A 15,059-nucleotide genomic window follows, 5' to 3' on the forward strand; every position below is an offset into this window, starting at 1 on the left:
TTTTTTACTTTCTTGAGTTAAGACTCAAATTCGTGCTGAATAACTTTTTAGACAACACTAAATTTGGAGCTGTTATTGCACCTGGAGCTGGACAACCCTGAATATACATAAAGGCTGGATGCCAAAAAGCTGGAGAGCAACCTCAGAGAAAGAGATCTGGGAGTTCTGGTTCATGGCAAGTTGAATCTGAATCAGCAGAGTCTCCTGGCAGCCAGAAGGGAGAGGAGCCAGAGCAGCAAGGCAGACTGCTGCCCAGCTGAGTGTGGAGTGAAAGAAAGAAGCTTCCTGGCAGATGAAGGAACAACACCCCTCATGGAGACTAGGTGGAATGGGCAAGACAAGAGGCACTATGTCATGGGAGCCATTGGCAACACTCATGTGTCTAATGGTGTTCAGCCCATAAGCAAATATCAAAAAGGGAAAAAGATAAGGCACAGAGGTATGTGTCAGCCAATGAACTGTGTGGGGTTTAGGCATGCCCACTGTTCAAAAGGTGGCAAGGAGGTAAGTTACTTCTACTGTCCAATGAGTGGCAATAGGCCAGGATATGATCACTGTGAAGATAATGCTCCACAGTCACTACTCAGTCCACCAGTGAACACCATGACACTCAGTGCTGTCCCACAGTGAGAAAATTACCTGCAGCACTGATCCCCCATCCAAGAATGAATGGTGAGGAGCCCATGGAGGTGCATCCTCCAGAATGTGCCTTGACACCCTGTAGTATGCGATGGGGAGAAAATCGTGTTGATCCCACATCTGGCAGTGGACATCAGGGAGCCTATGGAAGTGCATCCTTCACAAAACACCAGGAGGCCCAGGCATGCCAAACATCTGGAGAACAACGGGAGGTACAATCATGGCCACTGTTCTGAGAAGGCTGGTTCACTGAGCAAAAGGTGGTTCTTAACCAGAAGTCAACTTCCTTTTAAAATGATTTAATAGGCTACTTCTATTCTACCTGTAGTTTGTACAATTTTTGTTGGCAGTCATCTGCTCTCCATCAACTTGGGCTCACCTCCATCTCTTATCCCCTACGTTTTTACGTGGCATGTCTGTGTTTTCTGTGCTTTTCCTCTTTCTTTGAAGAAATCCATCAGGATATGCAGATCTCCTCCCAGTTCCACTCTGCCATTATACATGCTTCCCATAACAGATTGGAGTGGGTTTGGGCTGTGTTTCTACTCCATTTAATGATCCATTCAGGGAAAGACTACTTCTTAATGCAAGAGCTAAATCACTGTGTGGGGTACTAGTCCTTGATACTGAGTCTATTGCAACAGCTGAATATACTACGAAATCATAGGAAAAGATCTGTAGCTGCTCATACAATATTCCTACCATGTCCTGATTGTGTAGGAGGTGGAGAAGGTAAAAGATACAGTTATGAGTAATGGATGGGCAGCAAGAAAAAAAAAAAAGAAACTGGTAGAGATCATAGGGATATTAATTTGTTCAACAGGACAGTTAATAAAAGGTTTGTACCTAGCCCAACAGGTCAATTGGTTGTGGTTAGTTATGAACAAGGAAAACCTTTGTGCTTAAATACCAGGTTTGCACTTAAATACCAGGTTAGTAGAGTGGAAGAATCCAAAATACTCATTAAAACCAATATTATAGAAGACAACAGACACATAGCAGAAAAATAGTCTAATTGGAAGAGTAGCGCTGAATGAGTTGCCATGCTCAGAAAGAATAGAAATAGAAGGTAATAGGTTGTCCGTGTGTGAACAATATAAAAGATCATTTAAAAAACAAAATAAAACAAAACAAAAACTTAAAAATTCCCCAAAAAGAAAAAAAAAAAGGACTTCCTGAAGAAAGAATATCTGTATATAAGTTTTAGCAACTAATGATGAGGTCATAGAAGAGCTAGTCATGGGAAGTAACTTCAGACCAAGTGAACAGAATTGACTGAATTAAAGTGAACGGAAGATTAGAAGTATGATTTAATTAAAAGTTGCCTCTGAAAGATAGCAAACTTGAATTTTGCATGTTGGCATATTGGCTGCATGTGGAGAGCTCACAGCTCTGGATAGTGCAGAAATTTGGAGTTTCTGCAAGCACTCAAGCAGACTGGATTCTATGTCCCAAAGTGGAAAAAAAATTAATCAGGGTGGGGTAAAAGTTGGACTTGCCAGAATGCAGACTCAATGAAAATTTGCAAGTAATGTTTAAACACACAGAAAAAGGACACACATTCAGCCACATAAATAAATGCAAACAGCAGGAGGGTTGCTATGCAATGATAGTGCTTGTGCAGGGATCAAGCATAAGTTAGATGTTGAATAAGTGTAAAAAATACATGAACTCCCCCCTTCCCTATGAACAAACTAACCCAAGCAACAGCAAACGCTCCAGATGATCGTCAGGAAGGAAAAATCTGATTGCAGAGGAAGCAAAGCTTCAGTATCTTGGCATTCCTCAATTGTATAGATGTTGGTAATCTTTATAACTGCTCACTTGAAAACTGAAGGTATGAGAGCAAGCATTTTTCAGAAATCTCTCAACATCTACATACAACTGGAATAATTCTGTGCTGTCACACTGGTTGGTGGTGTGGTTTCCTGAGGATCACTGTTATCAATTTAGGAAGGTTCAAAGAATATAAAACTCAAAAATGTTAAAAAGGGGAATGTAAAAAGACCTTGTCATGTTGTACCATGCTAGGAAATTATCTGAGGTTCATTTAGGTGTTTTCTGGTTGACCAGAGAAGAAAAGATGAATTTGTCAGTTGTACCTTCTGTGGCCTGATACAAGGCAGTGGTATTTTTTAGGCACTCAAGGGAAGAATGTTGTCTGACTGGTTTCAGTGAAGTACTGAGTGAGAGATTTAAGCTGCTGAGATTAGAAAAATGGGGTTAAGAGGGAGCAGATGGATGTGGTACTCTGAAGTGAAGGAAATGCCACAAGTGATCTTGAATCTTCTGTTGTGTAAGCACTGAAATCCCATTGCCTGCATTAGTGGAAGGGAGAGGAGGAAGTTTTGGAGGGAGTGTGTTCAGTTATGAGAATGTGATAATTTATGTTGGTGACAAGGTATAAAACTTGAAAATTTGGAGGCAGAATAAGGCATGTGTAGAGTGCAAAGGAGGTGGTTTAGAAGAGGAGGAGACTTGTGATGATGTGTTCTCATAAACTCTTAATCTGATACCACGCTGCTGGTCACAGTGGCTGTAGCTCCTGCTTGTCCTTTACCACACATTCTTGCCATTGCCTTTGTGTCAGCTTACCATGGGCTGCTTTGGCAGTCACAAAATTGTGTCTGTACTATCTGTGCAGAGTGAGTAGCACTGAAGTCCTGAATTACAGGGATCATCCCTGTAATTCCCTCACTACAAGAAGGACATGGAGGCCCTGAAGCGTGTTCAGAGAAGGGCAACAAAACTGGTGAGAGGTCTGGAGCACAAGTCTTATGAGGAGCGGCTGAGGGAGATGGGATTGTTTAGTCTGGAGAAGAGGAGGCTCAGAGGAGACCTTATTGCACTCTACCACTTCCTGAAGGGGGGTGGTGCTGAGGAGGGGGTGGGCCTCTTCTCCCAGATAACTAATGACAGGATGAGAGGGAATGGCCACAAGTTGCGCCGGGGAAGATTTAGATTAGATTTGAGGAAACATTTTTTCTCTGAAAGAGTGGTCAGGCACTGGAATGGCCTGCCTAGGGAGGTGGTTGAGGCACCGTCCCTAGCGCTGTTCAAGAAGCGTTTAGATGAGGTGCTAAGGGATTTGATTTAGTAGTTCAGCGGGTAGGGATGGTGATAGGAGGATGATTGGACTAGATGATCTTGTAGGTCCTTTCCAACCTAATATACCTATGAACCTATCCAAACATGCTGAACTGAGAAGCATTCTGTCACAGCTTTCAGAAGCATCCATTGATACTGCAAGCCATACAGAACAAACAACAATGTCAGGAAAAATAATGACTGATTTGAAAGCTCCGCGAGGATGAGACATCAGAACAAAGATGATGATCAGCAGTGTGAAAAGAACCAGAAGGGCCATGCTGGAGGAAGGTCCTTGGTATTTGCTTGAGAAGAAAGAAAGAATGACTCTAGAGAGAGCACTTTCATTCAGTGAGAAATGGCAGAAGCTGAGCAGTTGTTCAAATAGGTAGGAGTATGTTCATGAGGACAGTGGAAAGGAAGATAGAGTGAGAAGACAGGGGTAAGAGACTGAATTTAGTTGAAATGGAAATGTTCAGCTAAAGGTGAATGCAAGAGATTAAAGAATTACAGATGAATAAAGGTAAATTGTGCATAGACTTATGCAGGGGGACATATTAGCATGCATTTCTTTTTGTAGGAATTAGTGAAGACCATTGGGAGAATTCTGTTGCAAAAATAGGTGGCTTCATGCTTAATGAAAATGAAGTCAGCCAAATCAGCTTGTTCTATAGTTCAAAGTGATTAGAAGCAGCAGCGTGCTACTGCTTTCCCTTCCCTCTTTGTACGTACAGCAGGGAGCAGGGCACGGTGCCAACGTGTGCTGGTGTTATAGTGTCTGCTGCAGGCGAAGAGCTCAGCTCTGTGAGGGGAGTGATGCATCCAAGCTTCTTGGGCAATGCACCCTAATTGTCTGGCTCTGGTCCAGATGCCGATTGACCCAATAAACTCTAATGAATCTGGATTCCTGCAGTCTGATTTGCTTCCTCTCTACATGATGTGCCTTTCTCAGCCCGTGAGGAGCTGAAACCTGAGTGCTGGCTTTGAGAGTGAGGGAAGGAGGGGAAGAAAAGGCTGATAACAGCCGAATGCAATCAGTGTTTTATTACCATCCTCAGGAAGTGGGAATGGCTTTAAAAAAAAAAAGTAGTAGGATGGAGCAAGGAAAGTTAATTATGGTGAGGTTATTTGACAGGAAATTACAAAATACAAACAGACAGAAGAAACACATTTTAAAACAGGGTAGGAAATCTCAAGTTACTTCACTGTGTATATTCAAAGCCCCCCAAAGCAAAGGCTGAAAATAACAGTTTAAACAAAAGCTATCTTATCTGATGAAGGCATTTCAAGCACAAAAGGAAATTTATATATTGGGTTGACAGTCTTAAAATAAACTGATTGTCTTGATAACACCGTGGATTTAATTGTGGGAAAAATTGGGTTCATTTGTATGACCTGCACACTCAGTAAATTCCCATGTAAATTCACTGCTTTTCTTTCTTTGTGCATTTCTTGTCTTCTAAGTAATGTTTATCAGTGTTTTCCAGAAATTGTAATGGTAGATTTAAGCATGTAGGACAAGACTGATAAATATGTGCATATTTTAAAGACTTCCATGCAGACCAGATACAATTCATTTCCTATGCTACTGTATGGAAGCATAATAATGGTACGTCAGTAAGTTAACCAGATTCATAAGGATTTGGGCAGTAATATGCCACTTAAAGATGAGGGTAGAATTTCCAATACAGGTAATCAGAATTATTATTTTATTCATATCATTTTTAGTATGCTTACAGTATATTCTTGAATATTTGTTGTGACATTCTTTTTCTGTGAGGAAAGGAAACTATTTTGCTACCATGTCATCCATGTCTTGAGTCAGTAAGCCACTTACAAGTGCAAGGAGAGCAAACATTTCTTGCTAGCATGGTTCTTTTGTAGCCTTGCAATAGGCACCGAAGTTTCAAAGAGCATGCTGTGTGGACTGTCGCTGTCTTTTGTAGTGAGCAGTATTCTCCAAAAAAAAAAAAAAAAAAAAAAAGCAACCCAAAAAGATGCCAAGATGCTGAGTTTTTCTTTTGTTCTTTTGTCAACTGCTCAATTTCCAGTATCTTCCTAACCATTTTTCTTTGAAACGGATGTCTGAGACACTGAATTAGCATTGTATCTTGTATAGATCTCTGTGGCCTTGTAGTGAGATAAGGTGTATATTATAGGTACTATACTATATTTGCTGGGAGGGAGGGAGCAAGGCAAATAGAGGAAAAAGCTCAGTTGTGTAAATGATATATTAGGTTATTTCTAAGATCAGAGTAGACCTAGAATTCAGTGGGACAAACATGTTTCCTTTTAACTCAAGTGTTAACAAAGGCAAGTAAGAGGGACTGAACCGTTTTAGCCAGGCACCTGCCTGGCTGCTATGACCTTACACTTCATCTGTGTTCTTCTCCTCTTTTTGCTACATCTGGCTGCATATCTAACTGCTGTAATACACCAGGCACATCTCTGATTTGGTATATTCTCATATCTTCTCAGTTCTGGAAGAAATGTAAGATTTATTATTTTTTTCCCAATCAATTTGTATGTTGTACTTGTAACTTCATAGAATTGCCTGGGTTGAAAAGGACCTCAAATATCATCTAGTTTCAACCCTCCTGCCATGGGCAGAGTTGCCAGCCACTAGTGCTGCCCAGAGCCCCATCCAGCCTTGCCTTGAATGTTTCCAGGGATGTGGCATCCACAACCTGAGTAATTTTCTTGTTAAAGACAGAAGGAAAGAGAAACCAAAACAAGGAAAGTAAATAATGGAGTTTAAATGTCTTTCAAAAAATTGCACATTATGAAGCTATGAAAAAAACTAGGAATAGTTTCTTGACTGATTCACTTTTTGTTGTTGCTGAAATCATTCACAGTTAGTCCCTGATACATTTTTGAAAGGAAGGTAGATCTTATATGGTTACAAAAGGAGATCAGTGAAGTGTAGTGTTTTTTAGTCAACTCTCCACAATGATGATGTTACATTGGGAAATTGCCTGTTTTCCCATCCGTATTTTGTTGTTGCTGTTGTTGTTGTTTTTCTGCTGCAGTAAATATAAATGATTTTGCTTACATAGCTGATAAAAAATTTAGTTACGATTACATAGTAGATTTCAAAATTATCATCTCTAAAGAACCCTGAGATCATTTAAAAAATAGCTGGCTGTTACTATGAACTATCTTTTACAACTCAATTTCCTTTTTTTCTTTTTAAAACAGAGTTGTAATAAGATTTAAGGTACTATCTTCATTACAGATAATCATAACGATTTTGATTCTGTCCTGCTGCTATTTTATGGTTATTATTCTCTTTATGCTGAAAATGGAAGGTTAAGCTGTGGAAATGCAAAATTAGAGCCTTGTAACAATCTTTAACACAAGTTAATGGTGGAACAAGGTAGCAAACGCTTCCTTTACAGAATATTCACTAGCTCTACTTGTAACTTCTTAGCTAAAAAGAAGGGAAATAAGCCAAGTTAGGGCATGGCATTCTGTAAGTCTGCTCCGTTACTGTTTTATCATTTTCAAATTCATGACGATATAATGGATGGATTCATTTTCCTTTTCTTAAAATTTTTAAGGAAAAAAAAAAATCTTTTTACATTAAAGTTAGAAAATTGGGCAGAATGCTTAAGGAAGAATTGTTCTTGCTAGTTTTGAAAGAGGTATGCATGAAATTCATTGTGACTGATGGAAGTAAAAGGTTTGTTCAAGAAGGCCTGAGTGAGCCAGACCTCCATTACACCACTGTGCTCAGCAAGTCTGTGCAGATCAACTGGGCTTTCCTAGTAAGAGGAATGGGATCAAGTGTGCGTAGGGGACTGACTTTGGGATAATGGCAAACTGATAAGAAGCAGGGAAAGACCCAGCTCCTGTGATTGTGTTCCTTCCTCATATGCTGAGCAGCCCAGAAAAGGACTGCTGCAAGGCTGAAAGACTTGTGGTCTGGGTTTTGTGATTTTTAGCTCTGTGGCCATGGTCAGAGCTGTAAAACATGGCTCGTTTATTTAACGCACGTCTATGCATCTCTGAAACTCCACTCTGGGTAAAGTTTGAAGTAATTAACCAGTAACAGATGCAAACCACTTTAATGTCCAAACCATATGCTATCCTTGTAGTTTATCTGTGTTTCTTTCCTTTGAAAACAATGTGGCCTGAATGTGTATTTTGTAAATATATGGTTTTAGTTTTGCATCTTACTTCATGATTTCCAAATATTGGTAGCAGTACAGTTTGTTTCAAAGTGTTTTGAATATAGTACCTGGCATATTTCCAGCTTCTTCCTAATCAGTCCCTTCTTTTTTTTTTTTTTTTTTTTTTTTTTTTTAATTAAAGAGTATTCTGCAGAAGCACTCACTCCATACAGTATCATTCTGGGACCAGTCTCTAGAGATTAGGTGGTACCTGTGATACTTGTTTCAGAAGAATAATTCCTTAGAGCCTTGTTATTTATTTTTACTGAAATAAGGTTTATTTTCATAAGTTCATAAGTTCATAAGGTTGGAAAGGACCTACAAGATCATCTAGTCCAACCATCCTCCTATCACTATCCCTACTCAACTACTAAATCAAATCCTTTAGCACCTCATCTATTTTGTGCACAAGTTTTAGAAAAAAGATTTACAATAGGATAGAATATCATACTAAAGCTTCAGGAGGCAAAAGATTTGAAAATATAATAAAATTCATACGTGTATTTAAAAAAACAAAAAAACAAGATTTTCATACCAATCTTACTCCTGTTTTGTTGATCAGGTTTGCATGTTAGTGACTTTTACTTGCAGGGGTTTGCACTGTAGGGCCACAGTGCTGCAATTTGGGATAGGACAGGGAGGTGTTTTTCTCTAGTGTTTGAAAAAGACAACTCATTGTACTTAGAACTGTACTTTTTGTACAAGGCAGACAGACTTCTAGAAGTCTCTCTTTTAATTCTCTTTTGCCCTCCTTCCATGTGAAAGCTCTGCAGTTTGGCCTGAGGAAAACAGGCTACAAATGAGGGTATCAGATTTTGCAGCCCTTTTGGTAGTGTGTTGATGGTGCTCCTGAATCCACCCTGAGGGAGCCATTAGTGATCTGTTAGCAGCTGGAAGGGGAAGAGTGAAATTTCCTCAGCTCTCCAAGTCTAATAGCCATGGGGCCTGAGCTTGCACTTCACTGTAAAATTCAATTTCAGATTAATAGTATTCAAAATTTGTAACAAATAAAGACAAGTATTTATAGAATATTAAGAGTTTTTAAAATAGTTCATTAAAAATCATGAAATATAATATTTTTAACTGCCTATAATATTTAATTTATTATCCCAGTAAAGAAATTATTTTCTTACGGGTAAATCTAAAGGTAAAAGTCAAAAATATTTTGTCTGTTTTTTTTCCAAATTTAAAACAAATTTAAAAGGTTTACCTTTTAAATTGAAGTAGATGAAAATAAAAGATCCTTTATTTCTTCCCATATTTGCTAATTGTTCCCCCAAAAACATTTAAATTGCATTATATTATGGTATATTATAAATTGCAATCTAAACATTAGACATGTGTAACTCATATTGAAAGGAATATATATGTATATTTTTAATCAGGTAAGTGCTATTGTCAAGGTAAGAGTTCACTAGGAAATGATTTTTAAATGCTGAATGCAAGTGCTCAGTAGAACAATGAAGTTGTGTTCAATGTTTATAAAAACAGTGAATTATCACAACCTACCAGTTATTTGAATTTTAAGCAGACTTCTTTTATGTTCTGATGCTGAACATAAACATGGTAAATGAAGATTTTTAGCACAAATGTGGAAGACTTTTTTACATTGACTTATAGCTATCAGCTGTCTGTGCTGCCAAGTTTGTACTAAACTAGTTTCATACGCAGATATGGGTATTTACGAATGTGGTTTTTGACTGTGCCATCCATTGTTCCAGTTAAAAATACTTTCTGGTGCCCCTGGTTCTCAGCTTTCCCACTGAAGGTAAAATTGCTTCATCTTCCTCTTCGCTCTCAGGCTAAGTGTAGGCTTTGTCCTGGGAGTATTAAGTCTTCTTGTAAAACTTCTGATTCAGTTTTGCTACTGAAGTTTCCACATTGTTCTTCTGGGGGAGAATGGGTGAGATCCTTAGGTTTGGGCTTCTTCCTTCATTACTGACAGCACATGACATTTTTACTCTACTCCTGAAACAAATGTAGAAAATTAGCACTGTTTGAAATATTCCCAAGGTCTGCTAACAAGGCTGAAGCATGCAAGGGAGTCAGATGGGTGTGTTGTGTAAAGTAGAGGATGACCTGAATTTTTGAGATAAGTTTGTTTCCCCAGTCAAATATTTTTTTTAATCTAGTAAAGCCAAAGTGTTTTTTGCCTAGTGTAATCATAGAATCACAGAATCATAGAATTGTAGGGGTTGAAAGAGACCTCTAGAGATTGTCGAGTCCAACTCCCCTGCCAAAGCAGCTCCTTAGACCAGGTTGCACAGGTAGGTGTCAAGGTGGGTCTTGGATGTTTCCAGAGGAGGCAACATGTCTGGGCAACCAGTTCTGGTGCTCTGTCATCCTTACTTTGAAGAAGTTCTACACATTTGCGTGCAACTTCCTATGTAGGAAACATGTGATATCTAATATTATATATGATATGTAATATCTAAGAGAAACAGGGAAGATTACTATATGTGAAAACACAGCTACTGTGAGTGATAATAGTGGAGATTCATACATGAGCTACAGTTCTGAGCTCAAGACTGTAAAGATGTTTCTCCTTCACACAGGTTTGGCATCAGGCCTGTATAAGAGCCGCAGTAGCCAATACTCCAAACCCAGCTTCTTTCAATCCAGTGTCTGTTAGAAAACAGAGCATCCAAGTCAAGCAAGTTTTAACAAATAAAAGTCAGGAGACTAGTTTTGTGGCTGTTTGAGGAAGGCTCTTGAGACTGCCTGGAGTGTTTATCTCATTGCTGACTACCTGCAGATATATGGATTTCATGACCGAAATCAGAGTATGGGCAGGAATTTTTTTCCCCTACATGCTGTCAGAAAACGTGGTAAGGAATTGAGAAGAAAGGCATATAAGTAGTCTGTTGTGTGGTACAGTTGCACCTTGTGGATAGGTATAATAATGAGGAAAGAAGGCTGAACTTTGCCATACTGCTGCCGTTAGTGATGAACTAACAGCAGATTGCCAGATCAGTGAATGTGGGGAGCCCTGTGAAGACCAAAGGAACATCTGGATTTGCAAGCAATACAGGGGGATTACTAAATTTGGAGAAGGCTCTCCAGATTTTCTGGAAAGCAATGAGGAAAAACTGGTGTTAAGGAATAAAATACTGCATAAGTCTGAGTGTGGAACCGACATGTATTTCCTTGCTCTATCAATTGGAAATGGGTTGTAGCAACAGAGTCATATTTTTGTGAAATGCATGGCAAAATGGGTCTACCATTAGCATGTTCACAGTCTGTAAGAGTCCTCTTGCAGAACTGGGAACATATTCTGGGTCACTTCTAAAAAATAGATCAGTGATGGTCTGTAAAATGCAGCCTAGTTGGATACAGCTGCTGACCATAACATATGTGCTGTCCTGCGTATGGTAAAGCTATATTCATCTGTGTTTCTCATGGAAATACTGTGAATATTGGAATTGAAGCAGAAAACCTTCTGGTTTCATAGTACAGTAATTCTGAAAGGATTTTTTCCACCAAGGCAGTTCTGTCTTCATGACTGCTCCTTAGGAAAGTTTAGCACAGTTTGGAAATGTTTTAGCTTGTAGTCAAGAAAGCTAAATCCTGTCTTAAGACAGCCATTTATCAGTAGACTGAGTTAGATGCCAGACAGACTGCATGCACAGTTTTGTCAGTTTTAAGACATTAAGAAAGGGTCAAATTGTGGAAGAAATTGTCATAATAGAAACTGCGCAAACAAGTAGTTTTATGATGTAGGCATTTAGATTTATTTGCAATGAGGTTAGATATATTTTGGTGAATTACATCTAACAGGGTAAGATTAAAGGTGGTCCGTGTTGCTTAAATTTATCCAATTCCAAGCCGTTTTAAACTCTGATAGTATACTCTCTTGGCTTGTTTCTGTCTCTGTGGTGAGGTTGACCCCTGGAATCATAGAATCAGAAAGTTTGAATTGGAAGGAACTTTTAAGGTCACCTAGTTTCACCCTCCCCTGCTATACCTCCCACTAGACTAGGTTGCTCAAAGACCCATCCAGCCTTGTCTGTATGGCTCCCGGGAGGAGGCTTCCCCTTCTGGGCAGTGCTCTGGAGCATTTATCCATTCTGCCATTTATTGTCACTTTACTTTTTCCCCTTTGGAGCTTCTGAGATTTTTCCCAATAGGATCAATGTCTAAAATGAGCACATGATAGTGTTCCCTCTTCCTTTTACTACAGCAACTCATCTAGCTGGGAGAGATGAGAGAGATGTAAATTAAGCAATCTTAGCTGTGTTCTAGTGGTGAAGATTGCAAATGTGGCATTCTCTGAAAACACTGTGGCATGACTGCTTATTGTGCTTAAATGCCTCTGTGGCTGTATTTGAGTTTTCACTGTTTACCTTCTTTTATAGCTGTGCAATGTAACTGCTTCTTCAATTTCCTCACACATCTTCGTCTTGTCACATAGTATGTGCAGTGTAGTTTAAAAACAGAATGTTTTCAGGGGATCCTGATGTATCCCTCATTTTCCAGGGGCCTACTTTGTGACCTGAGGGAAGATCTATGTCTGCTACTGAAGCCATCTTGACCGCTGTGAGAAATGTAAGTATTTTGAAGAAACTTGGCCTGACTAATCTCTGTTTGCACATTTGGATTTACGAAAAGGTTTAATATCTCTGTGTCCCGGACCCCTTCTGTAACATAACAGGTATACAATAGTATCTTTGATTTCATCTCATAAAGATGATGTGGAAATGAATCATGTAATGTTTGCAACACCTGCTGGTACTTCTGTGATGAGCACTGTAAGAAAACCCACAAGCAAATGAATAATTCATTGTTCAAATGAGGCTTTGAACAGTACACAGTAAACAAGACATGGGATTTTCATACTGAATCATAAAAGTAAGGCCAAGTAATTAATAACTCATTGTTTAATTGTCACTGTCCATTCAGAATATTGAAGGAGATGGGAATCCTGTAGAAGGAACATGTTCATGCTGTAAGGATGTATGACCGGAAATGATAATGTTGAGAGGTTCTTTTTGCTTTCTTTATCCAAACCACTTTTTGTATTAGTTATAAAGTGTATTTTGGATTAAAGATGAAGTGTGACATTTTCTAATTTGCTTGAATTTAGTCTGGAGGTGTCCCTATAGACCTTTGTCAACAGTTTATGGGCAGGTTCAGCCCAGTTCTGTGACGATTGGTGCAGGGGACCCACGGACCCATGCCCCAGGAAAGGGGGAGGTGGAAAGGGAAAAGGGAAAAGGGAAAAGGGACATGGGCCTAGAAACAAAACAGCGGCAACGATCTGAGGAGGAAAGCTAATTTACTAAATAAGATATCAGAAAGCAAAATAACACAATATAATACAATATAATTGGAATTAAAGCTAATAAATCAAATAAAATGAGCAAGAGAGAGTGTCCGATAAACCGAAGGCCTTATGCTAACGCTGAAGGCGTATGGCTGCAACAAACACCCACTGCCGAGCTCGGTCCTGAAGGGAAGAGAGAGTCTCGTGACCGCAGACAGTTTTTATCTTTCCCTCTGAGCATAAACACATAAGAATGCAAAGTATCGCAAAGTCCTCTGGGGAATGGAGTTCTTCTTCTCTTCTGAGACAGGTATACCTGGAACTGTTGATGATCCACGGAGCTGGAGCATTAACTCTTTAACTCTAAATGCACTACATGATGTTATGATGTGGAATACCAGTACCAAAAATCATAAAACCATGACATTACACCCCTTATTCCACATCACTACATCATGCTTGATATATATATATATATATATAAGAACAGTGATTAACATGCATTAAATGCACACACACAACATATATATGTATATACATGGAATTACCGACTGCACTCCCCCAACATCAAATTCCCCTGTGGTACACACTGAACATCCCCATTCTTCTGCATCACCCACCAAGTGGACCCAGGTCCCTGAGCAAAGACAGTTCCCCGGAGAGGTTTGTTTTTTCCGGAAGCTGGAAGGAACCAAACTGCTTTTCCCAACATGTTCTTTACATGTACTACAGGGACCTTATCTCCCTCTACAGTAGGTAGAGAGCTGGATTGGGCAGGACCATCGCGATTGATGGATCCTCGAGTGTTGACCAACCAGGTTGCTTCTGCCAAATGCTTCTCCCAGTGCTTAGATGTTCTGCCACCCATTGCTTTCAACATGGTTTTTAACAACCCACTGTACCTTTCAATTTTACCAGAAGCTGGTGCGTGATAGGGGATATGATAAATCCATTCAATGCCATGATCTTTGGCCCAAGTATTTAAAAGAGAATTTTTGAAATGAGTCCCATTATCTGACTCAATTCTCTCTGGAGTGCCATGTCGCCATAGGACTTGTTTCTTGAGCCCTAAGATGGTGTTTCGGGCGGTAGCATGGGGTACTGCATATGTTTCAAGCCACCCAGTGGTTGCTTCCACTATGATGAGCACATAACACTTACCATTGCAAGATCGTGGCAAGGTGGTATAATCAACCTGCCATGCCTCCCCATATTTATACTTTTGCCATCGCCCTTCCCCCAAAAGAGGTTTCATCCCCTTGGCTTGTTTAATTACGGTGCATGTATCACAGTCATGGATAACCTGTGCAATAGCATCCATAGTTAAGTCCACCCCTCAGTCTCTAGCCCATTTATATGTTGTATCTCTTCCTTTATGGCCAGAGGTCTCATGGGCCCATTGAGCTAAAAATAATTCACTCTTGTGTTGCCAGTCTAAGTCTGCTTGAGCCACCTTAAGTTTGGCAGCTCGATCTACTTGATGGTTATTTTGTTGTTCCTCAGTTGCCCAGCTCTTAGGAACATGAGCATCTACATGGCGCACCTTTACAACCATATTCTTTATTCGGGCAGCAATGTCTCTCCACAGTTCAGCAGCCCAAGTAGGTTTACCCCTCCATTGCCAACCATTTTGTTCCCATTGCTGTAACCACCCCCATAAAGCATTTGCCACCATCCATGAATCAGTGTAAAGATAAAGCACTGGCCACCTCTCTCGTTCAGCAATATCTAAGGCCAGTTGGACAGCCTTTACCTCTGCAAATTGACTTGATTCTCCTTTTCCTTCAGTGGCCTCAGGAACTCGTCGTGTGGGGCTCCACACAGCAGATTTCCATCTGCGGTGCTTACCCACAATGCGACAGGATCCATCAGTGAACAGGGCATATCTCTTTTCATTG

At 39.8% G+C, this 15,059-nt stretch overlaps 1 long non-coding RNA gene across 1 annotated transcript in view; it reads left to right on the plus strand.

Moving 5' to 3' along the window:
• LOC136058741 (uncharacterized) overlaps positions 1–15,059 on the plus strand; it is a 181,696-nt gene that overhangs the window by 143,140 nt on the left and 23,497 nt on the right. The window contains exon 4 of the long non-coding RNA XR_010623161.1: positions 12,375–12,443. This is a non-coding gene — a long non-coding RNA (uncharacterized LOC136058741). The remainder of the gene's footprint in view (positions 1–12,374; positions 12,444–15,059) is intronic.

This window comes from Cyrtonyx montezumae, unplaced genomic scaffold (genome assembly GCF_038088225.1).
Source record: "Cyrtonyx montezumae isolate F1298 unplaced genomic scaffold, pur_monq_1.0 scaffold_8, whole genome shotgun sequence".
NCBI lineage: Eukaryota > Metazoa > Chordata > Aves > Galliformes > Odontophoridae > Cyrtonyx > Cyrtonyx montezumae.